General features: G+C 59.2%; 2 protein-coding genes across 6 annotated transcripts in view; one reads left to right on the forward strand and one right to left on the reverse strand.

Annotated features, from left to right (window-relative positions):
- Nucleotides 1–282, reverse strand: part of ARVCF (ARVCF delta catenin family member) — a 50,997-nt gene extending 50,715 nt beyond the window's left edge. For all 4 annotated transcript variants that reach the window (XM_044921289.1, XM_021690883.1, XM_021690882.1 and 1 more), the window contains exon 1: nt 88–282. The gene's annotated coding sequence lies outside the window, so the exon portion shown is untranslated. The remainder of the gene's footprint in view (nt 1–87) is intronic.
- Nucleotides 283–4,604: 4,322 nt separating this feature from the next.
- TANGO2 (transport and golgi organization 2 homolog) overlaps nt 4,605–13,055 on the forward strand; it is a 38,585-nt gene continuing 30,134 nt past the window's right edge. Inside the window, exon 1 of one of the 2 annotated variants that reach the window (XM_044921287.1) lies at nt 4,605–4,654. The gene's annotated coding sequence lies outside the window, so the exon portion shown is untranslated. Of the gene's footprint in view, nt 4,655–6,971; nt 6,987–13,055 lie in introns of those variants that run through there. The other variant, XM_021690834.1, reaches the window with a different exon arrangement.

Below are 13,055 nucleotides of genomic sequence, written 5' to 3' on the forward strand. Positions count from 1 at the left end.
ACCGCAACCTGGATCCCGTCCGGGACCTCTGGCCTCGTCCCAATCCCGGCCTCGACCTCCGGACCCCGCCCCCCGGCCTGAGCCTACCTGGAGCGCGGCGTGGGCGGCCCCGCAGCGTGGCCCCCGCCCCCAGACGGGCGTCCCCGGGTCTCTCGGCGCACCCGGCGCGGCGTCCCCAGGGCGCGGCGGGGTTAGCGGTCCGCGGGGCCTCAACTTGGGCCGGTGCGGGGGCGGACCCCTCCCGGGCCCAGCGTGCAGCCCCGGGACCAGCCCTCCCCGCCCCTCGCGCGGCCCGTGCGCAAAGCGGGTCTGGCCGGCTACGCGACCCTCCGCCCCGCCCCATCCGAACGCGAATTTTCCCATTGGCCGGGAGACCCAGGGCGGCCCGGCAACCGGCGCCGATTGGACGGGCGCTGGGAGACGCCGGTTTGCCATTGGGCTCCCGGGGTGTCCGTCCCGGACGACGACCGGCCCCTTCGTGGAGTGGCCGAGGCCCCGGCACCTGCCGGGACCGCTGCGGCGCGGCGGGGGCCTCGGGCCGCCCCCCCTCGGCCGCGTTCGAGGACGTCCCCAGACCATCCGGCCCCGAGCGGGGATTGGCAGGCCCTTCGCCCCTTCCCGGGACTCCAGCCTGGCTGCCTCCTTCACTGCCCCTAGCTCACTGGGATCCTTCTCAGGCGTCAGCAGTTCGCCCGGGTGCTGCGCGCCGCGCCCTCCTGTCAATATCTAATTGTGTTCTTCACACAATCCGCGAGGGAGAGTTCTGCCGCCTTCCCATTTTACAGATGGGAAATTGAAGCTCAGAAAGGTTCTCACTTGCTTTAGGTCTCCGGGACTGAAACCTAGTCCGTTACACTCCCGGGCCTGGGGTTTCTTTCTCCCTCGTCGCCGCGGGGTCCTCACAGAGAGGCGGGGCTCAGAGACCTTGGCTCAGCGAGGCTGGATAGGGAGACGTGTTTCTGAGGGCAGAAAGGGCCTTTCGGTGAAATAGAGGTTTTCCTCCGCCACCAGGCCTGAATCTCCGGACACCTTGGCTCAGCCCACCCTGCAGGACTGCCACAGGACTGCCGTCCCTCATCTCCTCCAAATCACCACAGTCAGGGCCTGGGAGGGGGTGGGGGAGGAGTTTGTGTTTATCACCACCTCCTCTTCCTGGTGTCCCATTTCCTCCACCCTACCTGGGATCTTGGAGGAAACCTGTGGGGTGCAACCACCTGAGTAGAGTTTCGCACAGGTTGCATTTTTCTGCCAGGTGGAGAGCGGCCACCTGGTCCCTGCAGTGACACAAGGCACACATATATGACCACAAATGGGACCATGATCCTTGGCCAGCTCCATTTAACTTTGTGGTGTGTGTGTGTGGGGCACCAGTGGGGGTGCTGCCCAGTGGGGCTTATTTCAGGGGGTTCAGGAGATGATGGCCCCTTGGCCAGTGACTCTGGCTCACGCTTATTTCTAAGTCTTTCCTATACTGGTTGCACCTGGAGATGACCAGATTCTCAGCCCACCATATTCCCCATGTCCACCCAGGGAGTCACAGGCCCATGACAGCGCTAATGGAGATACCAGACATTCATGTCTTATCCACCCACATCAGGGATCCAGAGTGTTCACACCATAGTTGCTTGCTCGGAACAAAGAAAGTGAAGTGCTGTAGGGCTAGAACTCACCATTGGTACCACCATTGGGTCCCCCCTGTGGTACCTGGCGCACATAGCAAATCCACCCTAGCCTTTTGAAGCCAGGCTGCCACCACCAGTCAATTGGAGTTGGCACTTGAGATGAGACCCGTTTGACACTCTGGCATAGTGATGTTGCTTGCGGCTCTGGGCAGATGGAACGCAGTGTCCTTCTTTGGAACACAGGGGCCCCTATGAGCAAGATAGCTCTTGTCCTGTGGAGCTGCACCATTGGTGACATTCTGAGCCAGCGGCTGTGTGGGCTGAGGGGTTCTCTTCCCTCCATTAGGAGTGAATCTCATTAGTCCAACTGTCCCTACAGATTTCTCCAGGGGCATTGGACCCTGCTCTTCCTGGAGCCCTATTCTCATAGTGAGCTTGTGGTCCAGCATCATCCCTTCCCCCCACACTTGCTGATAGTGGCAGGAGGAGCCAGACAGACCTCTGGTGAGAGAGCAAAAGGAGAATTGTGCCCCAGAATTGGCCTAGGTGAGGACTGCCTCTCCGCCCCCCACTCCAGGCAGGATTCTGTCTCCCAGGCTGGATCACTAGCCACATACAGAGGAGTAGGGTGGACAGTATCAGTTCCAAGAGGACTCAAGGCCACTCTCTGGCAGTGGGCCCACCATGACCCAGGCTGTAGGTAGGGGTCAGGAACAGGGAACCCCTACAGTGTGACCAGTGGCACAGGGACCAGTAACCTAGTCTCTTCCCTCTCTCCCACCCTCTCCACCCAGCTGCGGGACAGTTCTGTGGGGACATCCCTGGGACATGTGAGCAAAGCTATAGGGACAAAAAGGTTTTAGCTGGAGGTCAGGAAGAACTTCTCAACAGCGGCAAATGTTCAGAGACCAGAAGGGTGACCAAATAAGGCAGTGAGCTCCCCAGCTAAGGATGTGTGAACTCTTTGCAGCCCTGAGACCCCAGGGGTCAGCTTCCCACCCCAACCCATCTTATCTGGTCTTATCTGCTCCCTAGCACTGAATGTTGTCAATTGGAGTCAGCGGAGACAAAGACTATCAGAGTACCTGACATGGCTCCATCCAGATGGGGAGAGTGTAGCTAGAAGTGGGGCTGGCCCAGGGCCATATGCTTCTGTGGCAGACCAGGATTTGAACCTCTGTCCAACCCATGCATGACTGCATTCCTCTTTGCTAGCAACAGGAAAGCACCATTCTGTGTCCCACTCCCCTGAGGCATGCTGCCCAGTGGTTTGGGGCAGACCACTTTGCAACTGCTGCCTTGTACCCCAGGGTGTGGTCACACATGTCTAAGCCCCAAGTCTTCTTTTTTTTTTTTTTTAAGATTTTATTTTATTTATTTGAGAGGGAGAGTGAGAAAGAGAGAGGGAGCATGAGAGGGGGAAGGGTCAGAAGGAGAAGCAGGCTCCCCGACAAGCAGGGAGCCCAATGTGGGACTCGATCCCGGGACTCCAGGATCATGACCTGAGCCGAAGGCAGTCGCTTAACCAACTGAGCCACCCCGGTGCCCCTCCCCAAGTCTTCTTATTTAGCACTATCACCTCTCGGGTGGACTGAAAGGTCTGGCTGCCCAGAGGGAAATCACTGGCACCAGCCCAGGAGGATTCTGCTGCTGGATGGTGGGAGGAAGGACCATGCATCAAGTTGAGTCTGCTGCCTGCTGGCCATGAGTCCTTGGATATCTGGAGTTCTCAGTTTCCATGTCTGTAAAGGGCTCCTATTGGGTTCCAGGAGAAACACAGAAAAGATGGCAAGAGAATTGGGTGGAATAGGCATTTGGGTGTGTCAGGGAGTTTTGGGATCCACTCTTGCCTTTGTTGATCACCAGTCAGGCCCTTTCCTTCTCTAAACCCGTTTTCCACAGGGCATCAGTGCTCTGAGTCAGGATCAGGACAGTAGGTCTTCACACAGGACTGTGGATTTAATCCAGCCACTGCCACTTGCTATCCTTTTTTTAAGTGGTGTAACTGCTCTGAGCTTCAGTGTTTGCATCTGTAAAATGGGGGGAATGACACCTGTGGACTGGGACCCTGGGTTTGGAGTGCTTAGCACATTGTTATTATCCTCAATGTAACTGTCATCCTTGTCCTAGTTTGCTGAGCGCCCACTTTGGAGTAGGCCCTGGGCTCTGGGCCTCTGACTCTCCACTTTCTCTGCACTTAGGCCCTAGACACAGCCTAGAGGACACTGAAGGCAGGGAGCCCAGCAACTGCCTCTGTCCTGTTGAAAGGCCCCCAGTCAGTGCCCCTTCCCGCCCTTTTGCTCACTTGCTCAAGCATTACAGCTGAGGGTGGGCCAACACTTCCTCCTAGGGCCTGGACCTGCAAAACAGCAACCAAGTGGGCTCAAAGGCCACAGTGGCTGGGTGGGTCTGGAGTACCCGGTCCAGGGTCTGTCCCGAGTGTGGCAGGATTGCGGGGGGTAGGGGTGGTAGTGGGGGTTGGTGCAAAGGCCAGAGTAGCAGAAGCTGAACCGAACTGGGAGCCATACGGAAAAGGGAGGGATGGCCAGGTCTACAGCCAGTGGGTGTGGAACGGGACCCAGCCTGAGGGGCGGGTCCGGAAGTGGGCATCCCCCTATCGCTCCCAGAGAAGCCCGCCAGGTGGTTTGGTGACCTATGGCCCCTGGAGTTCAGACCGCGGCCCTGATGGGTTCACGAAAGCATGCTCTCGGGGCGGCAGCAAGCGGCAGCGACCTCCCACGGGCGTCCTCCGGCGTGGGGAGCCGAGAAGGCTGGGAAAGCCACGGGGGTCACGAGACCCCCAGACGCCCCCGCAGCCCCGAGGCTTGGCGCAGCCCTGGGGGCGGAGCGCCGGGAAGGCTGCAGCCCCCGAGTGACAGCGCGCCCAGCCAACGGTGCTCGGGGTCGCGGCGTGCCGCCCCGCCCCTGGCGGCGCAACCCAATGGCGAGCGCTCAGAGGGTGCGGGGGCGGGGCCTGGGCGGTGGCGGTGGCGCGCGGGCGCGGCACCCGGAAGTCGGCGGCGGCGGAGGCGGTGAGTGTGCGGCTGGCGGCCCGGGCGGCGGATTCCTTTCCCTGAAGGGCCGGCCCGGGACCCGGGGCGCGGGGCTCCCGGGGGCGCGGGTAGGGAGGGGAGGGACAGGGCCGCACCTCCCCGCCCTGCCTGTTTCCCTTTCCCGAGGCGTGGAATGGAAATCCTACGGCTGGGTCCGGAGAGACCAAACTGACCCTGACGAAGCGCCCCATGCGTTACTCGAAGGCGTTTCCAGTGATCCCCGACAGAATGGGAAGCAGGGTCCATTGGCAGGCCGGGCCGGTCTCGCTGCGGGGAAGAAGAGACTAGCGGGGCCGGGAGCTGCGTGGTCGCCGCAGGGTGGGTGGGCTAGGGCCTCAGACAGTTCTGAAGTCCTGAGTCACGGTGCCACCCCCCTGTGGCCTGTTGCGGGGCAGCCGGGTGACAGCTGATGTTTGTCTCAGTAGGCAGCAAGTGCTGGGTCATGCCTGCGCTTGGACACGCCTTTTCTGGGGTGGCTCAGTTAGTCAGACCATCCCCCCAGGGTATCAGGGGTGGGGGCTGGGCAGGGTTGCGCCTGGGGCAAGGGCTGGCCCTGGTGCTTGGCTTTAAGACCCCCTTCCCCGACCCCAGCGGTGTCAGGTGCTTCATGGCCTCCCTCGGGGCCACAGCTTTAGAGTGAACCTTCTGCCCTTGGACTAGTCCGTGAGCCTCAGCCCTTTTCCTCCAGCAGGGATATCACATGCTGGGCTCAGGTCTGGCCTGGCGTCCTGCTCCCAACCTGCTGACTGCTGTTTTGCTGCTGCTGTTTGGGCTCAGAGCTTTCTTCCATGAGGCAGATGTGACGTGATGGCAGCTATAAGGGGTGGCTGCAGCTGGTAGCACTTTGGAAATGCTTTCTCGAACTTGCTTGTTAATCCTCTGGGCAACCTTTTTGGGCAAATGTTCATTGGTTGGCTGCTGTCTCCGGTGAAGAAAACTCAGGCTGAGGGGCAAGTGGTGTTCCCAAGGTCACTCAGAGCCAGGGCCAGGTCCCAGCGCCTCCTCTCCACCTGGGCCACTGTCTCAGGGTCCTGCCTGCTTTGGGTGAGCTGGCTGGTGAGGTGGAGGCAGGAGGACACAGCAGAGCTTCTGTCCCCTCCTCTCCAGGATCCTAGTGCTCCTGTCTGGTGGGTGGGCTGCCCTGGTGCCCCCACCTTATCTGGCCTTTGAGTATTAGCCCCAGTCCTGTGCCTTCATGTTCCTGGCATGTCCACAGACTGCGGGCCACTTAGACTGTCCACTGCTGCTGCCACTGTTTGCTCTGATGTGTGGTGACAACAGCCTTCCCTGAATGAAGGAAACAGGCTGTCAGTTCTGCCCCGGCTGCCCAGCCCCTGCACTGTTATGCTTGCCTCATGATTCTTTTGTGACCTCGTTCTGTGGGCTTTTTGATCGTGTTTCACTGTGGATGTAACTGTGTGTGGTGTCTTGGGGATTCGCTCCGGTGCCTGGCTTCTGTATCAGAGGGTGAAGTTCTCTGTAGGCAGCCCTGGTGCCTGCCCGCACAGGAAGTGTGCCTGTTACTCCTGAGGACTTCCGTGGAGAAACGAGGGGCCTCCAGAGCATGCCTGGAGATAAACGGCCCGTGGCAGGGAGGCTGGGAGGACTTTTAAAAGTGGTGGCACACTTGTCATTGACGCTCTAGATGTGCAGGAACTGGGTCCATCCTTTGGCGACATGGCAGTGTGTGAGGGCATCACCGTTGCATCTGGCATTTGTTGGTCCAGACCATGGGGTTGGGTGATGGGCTCCATGAAAACAAGGTCGCCCCAGGTCACCAAGCTGTCTTTCCAGGTTATCATTGCAGTTTTTTTTAAAGATTTAATTTACTTATTTGACAGAGAGAGACACAGGGAGAGAAGGAACACAAGCAGGGGGAACGGGAGAGGGAGAAGCAGGGAGCCCGATGCAGGGCTCGATCCCAGGACCTGAGATCATGACCTGAACTGAAGGCAAGACACTTTGACGACTGAGTCACCCGGGCGCCCCTTTTTTTTTCTTTAACTTTCTTTTTTAGATTTGCAAAAATGATATATGTGCGCTTAAAAGTAAAAAAGGCCGTTCACCATCTCTTTTTTTTTTTTTTTTAAGATTTTATTTATTTATTTGAGACAGAGAGAATGAGAGAGAGAGAGCACATGAGAGGGGGGAGGGTCAGAGGGAGAAGCAGGCTCCCCGCCGAGCAGGGAGCCCGATGCGGGACTCGATCCAGGGACTCCAGGATCATGACCTGAGCCGAAAGCAGTCGCTTAAACAACTGAGCCACCCAGGCGCCCTGTTCACCATCTCTTGATGGCTCCTGACACTCAGGGTACGTCCTCGTTGGAATACTCCATTGTCTTTTATTAAGCATGGGGGCTGCAGGGGTCACTGTGAGGCTGGGCTGGCCCCTGGCTTGTGGGGAAGCCAGGAGGGGCTAAGGTAGAGAGGCTGCCCTATGTCCACGGCTTTCTGTAATGCTCATTCTTCCCCTCATTGTGTTGCTCCTTTGAACTGCAGGGACAGTGACACTTGGTGTGGAGTTGAATTAGTGCTCCCCAAACATCGTGGAGATCTCAGAAGAGAATATCCCTGTAGAAAATTTGTCATGGTGAAATGCCACTTGGTCAAAATGACAAAACACAGATTGTAGAATCCTCAGTTGCTGAGCTGGGAGGAGGGTGGGGAGTTGCAGTGGGCCGGCTGCTCAGAATATTTACAGACGTCAGGGCTTTCTCAGCCAGAGCCCCCGAACAGCACAGCGACACTGTGTTCCCATGTGTGTTTACCTCCTTTGCTGGCAGCTGCTGGGAGGACATTCCGCCTCATGCGAAAAGAGCAGTGCATGCTTTCCAGCTCCTACCCTGGGGGCTGCCACAGTGATCGCACAGGCTGTGCTGGGTGAGGCTGGGGTGTCTGGTTCCTCAGCCCTGTCATGTGAAGCCCGAGGGCCCCTGTCCTCTGCATGGCCCCTCAAGACCAGATAGACAGGCTGGCTAGCCTTGAAAATATATTCCTCAATGTGTAAAGTGCTTGGAGCTGCAGATTCTCTGGTCCAGGTAACCTCTGTTCAGAGCCTTCATGTGCACAGCCAGCCGGTGGGAGATGGATGTGATGTGAACCGGGAGCCTCACTTTCCGGGTGTCTAGGCCCCCTTGGCTCTGTGTGGAGGCCACAATAGCTCCCCATTCATTCGTGTGCATCCCTGTCATTCTCTGCTGCATTCTGACCTGGCATGTTTCTTCTCCACTGAGAGGCCTGTTTGCCTTTTCAAATGACAAAAGAAAGTGCTCCCACCGAGGGTGCAGGCCCCCTGCCCCTGGCACCCCAATTGTCAGGTGTGGTTTTGCTCTCTGCTCAGGTGCTGGTGTCATTATGCAGAACTCTACAAGAGCTCTGGCTCTGCTTTGAAGGGTTGGCACCAGGGCTGAGTGCACTTTTGCCCAGTCTCGCATGGACAGCGTCTTTTTCGGCCTTTCTTTCCGCCCTACGCCGGCCTGCCCATAAGAGTGCACATGAAGCATGCCTGCTGTTAGCGTGCATGTGTTTTAAATGTCCAGCTCCATGGCTTGTACAGGGAGCCCAGCCACACCACTAGCGTCCATACCAAGAAGGTGTGCCAGCACCCGGATGTCCCGTATTGTTCCCCAGACCAGGTGGCCCTGCTCTGATTTCTGCCCTCAGGGATGAGTTTTGCTTATTTCTGGCTTGGGTACAAATGCTGAGGTGGTGTGCCGTCTCTGCCGTGGGGTTGCTGGGGAGCCGGGGCTCACTCAGGACTCACCTGCTTGCCGCGCTTCATGCTCAGTGCTGGGTGTGACGGGCAGTGGTGGTGGCCCAGCACGATGCATTAGACTTTTAGAAGATTCTATGACTAGCCAAGAGGGAGACTTGTCCTTCAGATACCAGAGCATGTGCTGAAGCCGAGAGGCCTGCCGAGCGTGCCGGACCCCTGTGGAGCCCAGTGACTGGGTGTCCAGGGTATGGCTGAGGTGGGACAGACCTGACGCCTGGCACCTGGGAAGCAAGGGGTACCTCACACCACCCACCGGAGCAGGGCACGGGCTGACCTGAGAACTAAGCCAGAATACAACCATACAAAGAAGGCAAGGGAAAGGGGCTTTCGCTTTGGGGCAGGGAGGGTGGCCGCTATGCGGGAGCAATGGGAAAACTTGTGGTGAAGGAACAGACTGTTCCCGGTAGGCAGTGCCACAGGCAAGGCTGCAGGACAGGGCAGGCGTGGGAGGAAGTATCGGCAGCTTGTGGATCAGACAGGCCGTGAGCCTGCCCACACCACGTGCACTGCACTACGGATCAGTGCAGCAAAAGCCCAGGATTCAATACCCAAATCGGTGATTTGTGGACACAGACAGGCAGGAGTCTGTAAGATGCGCAGCCCCTGGGAGTTGCCAGTGTAACCATGGTGAGAGTGTTTCCTGCCACCCCGAGGAGGGCAGCAGCGGCAGGTTGTGGTGCTGGCGGGATGCCCCCTTGCCCAGCCACTGGTACCTGTACTGGATGTTTGGAGGGAGTTGGGCCAGGTCTGCTCACCTAAGAGCATCATCCTCTGACCAGCCATTCTGCCCCTCTCCGTCTCTGTCCTAGGAAGGTCCTCAGCCCATTTGCAGAGCATGTGCTCCCACAGGAGCTGCTGGTTGTGGCCACAGGAGGCGTGGAGCCTTGGGCTGGGGATGGACGAGTGGGCAGCGGGTGTGGGAGGAAGGGAAGGGGGCAGGCCTTGGTGCAAACGCTGGAGGAGATGGTGCTGGTTGGTGTGGGGTGGGTGGCCGGCACAGTTGGTACGTGATGCCCATTAGCCCCCAGGCAGGGTGGGCCAGCAGCTGGGTGGCATCTGGAGTGCACAAGAGGGAGATGGGGGTTGGTGACCACCCCCAACAGTGCTGAGGTCTCCCCGTCCCCTGACCAGGTCCTTCCCCGTCTGGGCTAGTGGTGACAGTGAGGTCCGGTCAAGCGTGGCCCTTGGGCCCCACTTGCCTACTCTACCAGTGAGCCTCTGTGAAGTTGTAGACCTGCCTTCCTTGGCAGCGGAAGCAGATCCTCACCATTGGTCCATCCAGGTGCCAGGCCTTGTCCCCACATGGCGCTGACCTGAGCCACGGCAGCCATCACCGCATCTCTTGGCATGTGGCACTGACCACGGGCTGGTCTGCCTGCCTGCCTGAGTCATTTCCTTGTCATGCTCATGTTAGACGCCGTGTGGACTGAGGTTTGGGGCTCGACTCAAGTGAAGAGCCTGGTTATTCTGAAAGAGGGAGTGTACCTGGCTGCACTTGGCTGTTAGGACAGCCCTGTTGGTTCCTCTGGAAGACAGGCGAGGAAGGAGGAGTCCCCGGCTGGAGAGGGCGGGTTTCAGAGGCAGCGGGGTGAGCAGGCAGGATGGAACATGCAGAGAACTCTCGAAAGCCTTATCAGCAGATGGGCTGGGAGTGCCTGGGAAGCTTCCGTGCCCATGCTGAGACTGACTGCCGGACTCGTGACCCATTCTTCCAGTTTTGCATTACCAGGTGGTTAGAGCAGGGTAAGGCAGAAGTTGGGATCCGGGAAGACTTCCTCTGGCTTACTCAGAGAGAAGAAAGGGGAAGCCCGTGGCTTTGGTTTGAAGGGAACTTTTTGCTTTTGCCTCACACCTCGTAGGTCCTTCCGGCCGGGGCTCAGGTGTGCCCAGGGACCGTAGGTGTGTGCAGGGAGTGCAGGCCCTGGGCTGCACAGGTGGTTACCCTTGATCCGCCCGGGCTCCCCGTGCAAGGACCTGGCAGAGGTGCACGCTCAGGCTCGGGGAGGCCACCCCAGGGGACGTAGTGCTTCCTTCCACAGTGTGTCCTGGGCAGGCCAAGGACACAGCGGGCGTCCCAGGCTGAGTGCGCAGGTATGAGGTGTGTTGTGGGTGTGCTGCTCTCATCCGTGCATGTACAGCCTCATGCACCTGCTCAGCCTGAGTCACAGTCCCTGGGTTGGGGGCCTTTGTCGGATGCCATCAGAGAGAACATGCTTCAGAGCTGCAGCCTTTCTGTTCCCCACAGGACGTCATGCGGGCCCTGTTCAATTCCAGAAATGTCCTGGGTAGTTTTTTTTTTACAACAGAGTCGTCACTGGGTCACGGAGGTCAGCTCTTTATGTGAAATCTTGGCTGTGACAAAGATTGCCTGGTTGTCATGTGCAGCTACGAGAGACTGTGTGAGTTCTGGAACGTGGTGTCGCTAGGAAGCCGTGGTGGATGCTCCAGAGGCTGGGAGCTTGAGCGACTGACTGCTGTTGCCGCCTCCTCAGCAGTGGGGCCCAGCCCCCTGGTTTTCTTTATGGAATAGTCCAGGCCATGGTAAGCGCCTCTTCGGGTACACACAGCGTGAAATGATATGCGCCCCCCGCCCTCAGCCACTGTGCCATGCAGGTGTTTTGGGCACTCGTCAGGACGGTCGGCCACGTCATAGGCTCCATTTTCCAGCCCCATTGCTCGCATGGCTTCCCCTCCTTGGTCTGGGCCACTGTCCGGGGTCTTCCATCCCTGTGGGCGGCTCCGAGGCCCGGCTGCACCCTTGAGGTTGTGGCATTTGTGAGACAGCACCCCCGGTGGGACCACGTGTGGACATGGTGATGTTTTGTCACCTATCACCGGCTTTTCCAGGGTTGAGCGCTGAGAGAACAGTGAGGTCACCAGGGCCACTGCAGTGGGCATGTTGGCTTCTTAGCGTTTCCACGATGGCGCCGGGGGCAGTGGTTTGTGGATGTGCCAGGGCGGTGTTGGGGTGCAGTGCTGGGGGTATCCTGGCCTTCTGGGGGGCTGCTGGGAGCAGATGAGGCCCACTTGGCTCCAGCAGCTGCAGGTGCCTGCTCCTTCGCTCTGAGTGCAGCCAGCAGGGACCCCCCACAAGCGCATTGCCGAAGCTCCCGGGGAGAGGGGAATGACCCCTGTGAAGCGCCTGGCATGGGAAAGTTTTCCCCAGCTGGCCTGTCCTCTGCTCTGTGACAGCGGGGGCCCGGCCTTCTCTGGGTCTGTGTGTCACCATCCCAGAGAGCCAGATTCTGTGGCACCTGCCCCTTTTCGGCGGGGGTATTCTTTTCCATGCGCTGGGTTGCCCAGCTGCCCTCCTGGTTGCTGTGAGGCCAGATGAGGGAAAAGGAGGGAAAGTGAGCCCTTTCCATGTGGAAAGGATGGGTCTGTGACATTTAAGTACCATCTGCAGGCCTGGGGGTGGGTGTGCACATCACCATTGTAGCTTCCTTCGCCTGCTGGGGCCCAGCATCCTGGGCACAACAGGCAGAGGTGGGGTGCGACTTCCTTCAATGCTTGGATGCTGCCAGGCTTCGCTACCTTAAGGTGTCCCCGCCGAGGTTGCCAAGGTCCACAGGTGAGGTTCCTGATCAGACCTCCCCAGGACCTTCCTGCCTGTCTCTTCCTCTAGCCGTGGGCTGGCTCTGGCTTGGGGGCTGCCATGGGCATGCAGACACTCCACAGAGGGCCTGGGCTTGCATTCCTGGCGGAGGTGGGGATGAGGGGGCGCGGGGATGTCACTGAGGAAGCCAGGCACGCTTTTGCCCGGGATGCTGTCCTCCCTTACGCACTTCATCAGCTTGGGTGTCCTTCAGGGGTGAGCTCCCCATGACAAACGGAGAAGCCACCAAGCATGGATGAGCCCCAGCCCCATCTGGCAGGGTGGGTTCTATAGAAGCCCTTCCCTATCTCTTTCCCACTGTGCCAGCCTCGGAACCCTGGGAAGTGGAGAGCAGTGTTTTCTTAGTGCCCCAAGTGGCCAGGCAGGCAGGTGTGCAATGGCAGGAGCAGGACTCAGTTTGCCCCTGTTAGCAGTTCCAGCCTCCTGCCCGCCCTGTGTCCAGCCGGTGGGACGGTAACTGGGACCACAGTGTCTGTATCCAGAGCTCGCTCGGGGAGCCCTGAAAGTCAGCAGGAGTGAGAAGGTGGGCCAACAAGTAGGGTGTCGGAGGATTTCACTAGGGCCTGGGTGGGGGCATGCTGGGAGAAGGGTCCTGCACCCATGGGACCTGCCTAGGTGAATGAGATTGCCGGGGTGGTGGGACGTGGAGCTGAGAGGGGGTGGGGCAGTGGGCAGCGGGCCTGGCTTGAGTGGGGGGCGAGGGATTGGAGAGAAAGGCAGTTCCTGATGGTCCCCTCCCCAGGGGCTGGCTTTCCTCTGGTCCTTCCCTCCCAATGACCACGTCTTCATCGAGGCCGCAGCCCTGGGCTTTGTGCCCACACCTCTGGCGCCAGGCTGCCTGGAGACCCATCAGTGGCCTTTTCTCCAACCACAGAGCCCTCCCTGCTACCCCTGTCTGGAGGGCAGGTCTGCCACCCACACAGGCTGGCTAGGATGGCAAGGTCCTGCAGCCAAGTTGGAGGGCTCTACTTCTGGCTTGTGAGCATCAG

The sequence above is a fragment of the Neomonachus schauinslandi genome, chromosome 14 (assembly GCF_002201575.2).
Source record: "Neomonachus schauinslandi chromosome 14, ASM220157v2, whole genome shotgun sequence".
NCBI lineage: Eukaryota > Metazoa > Chordata > Mammalia > Carnivora > Phocidae > Neomonachus > Neomonachus schauinslandi.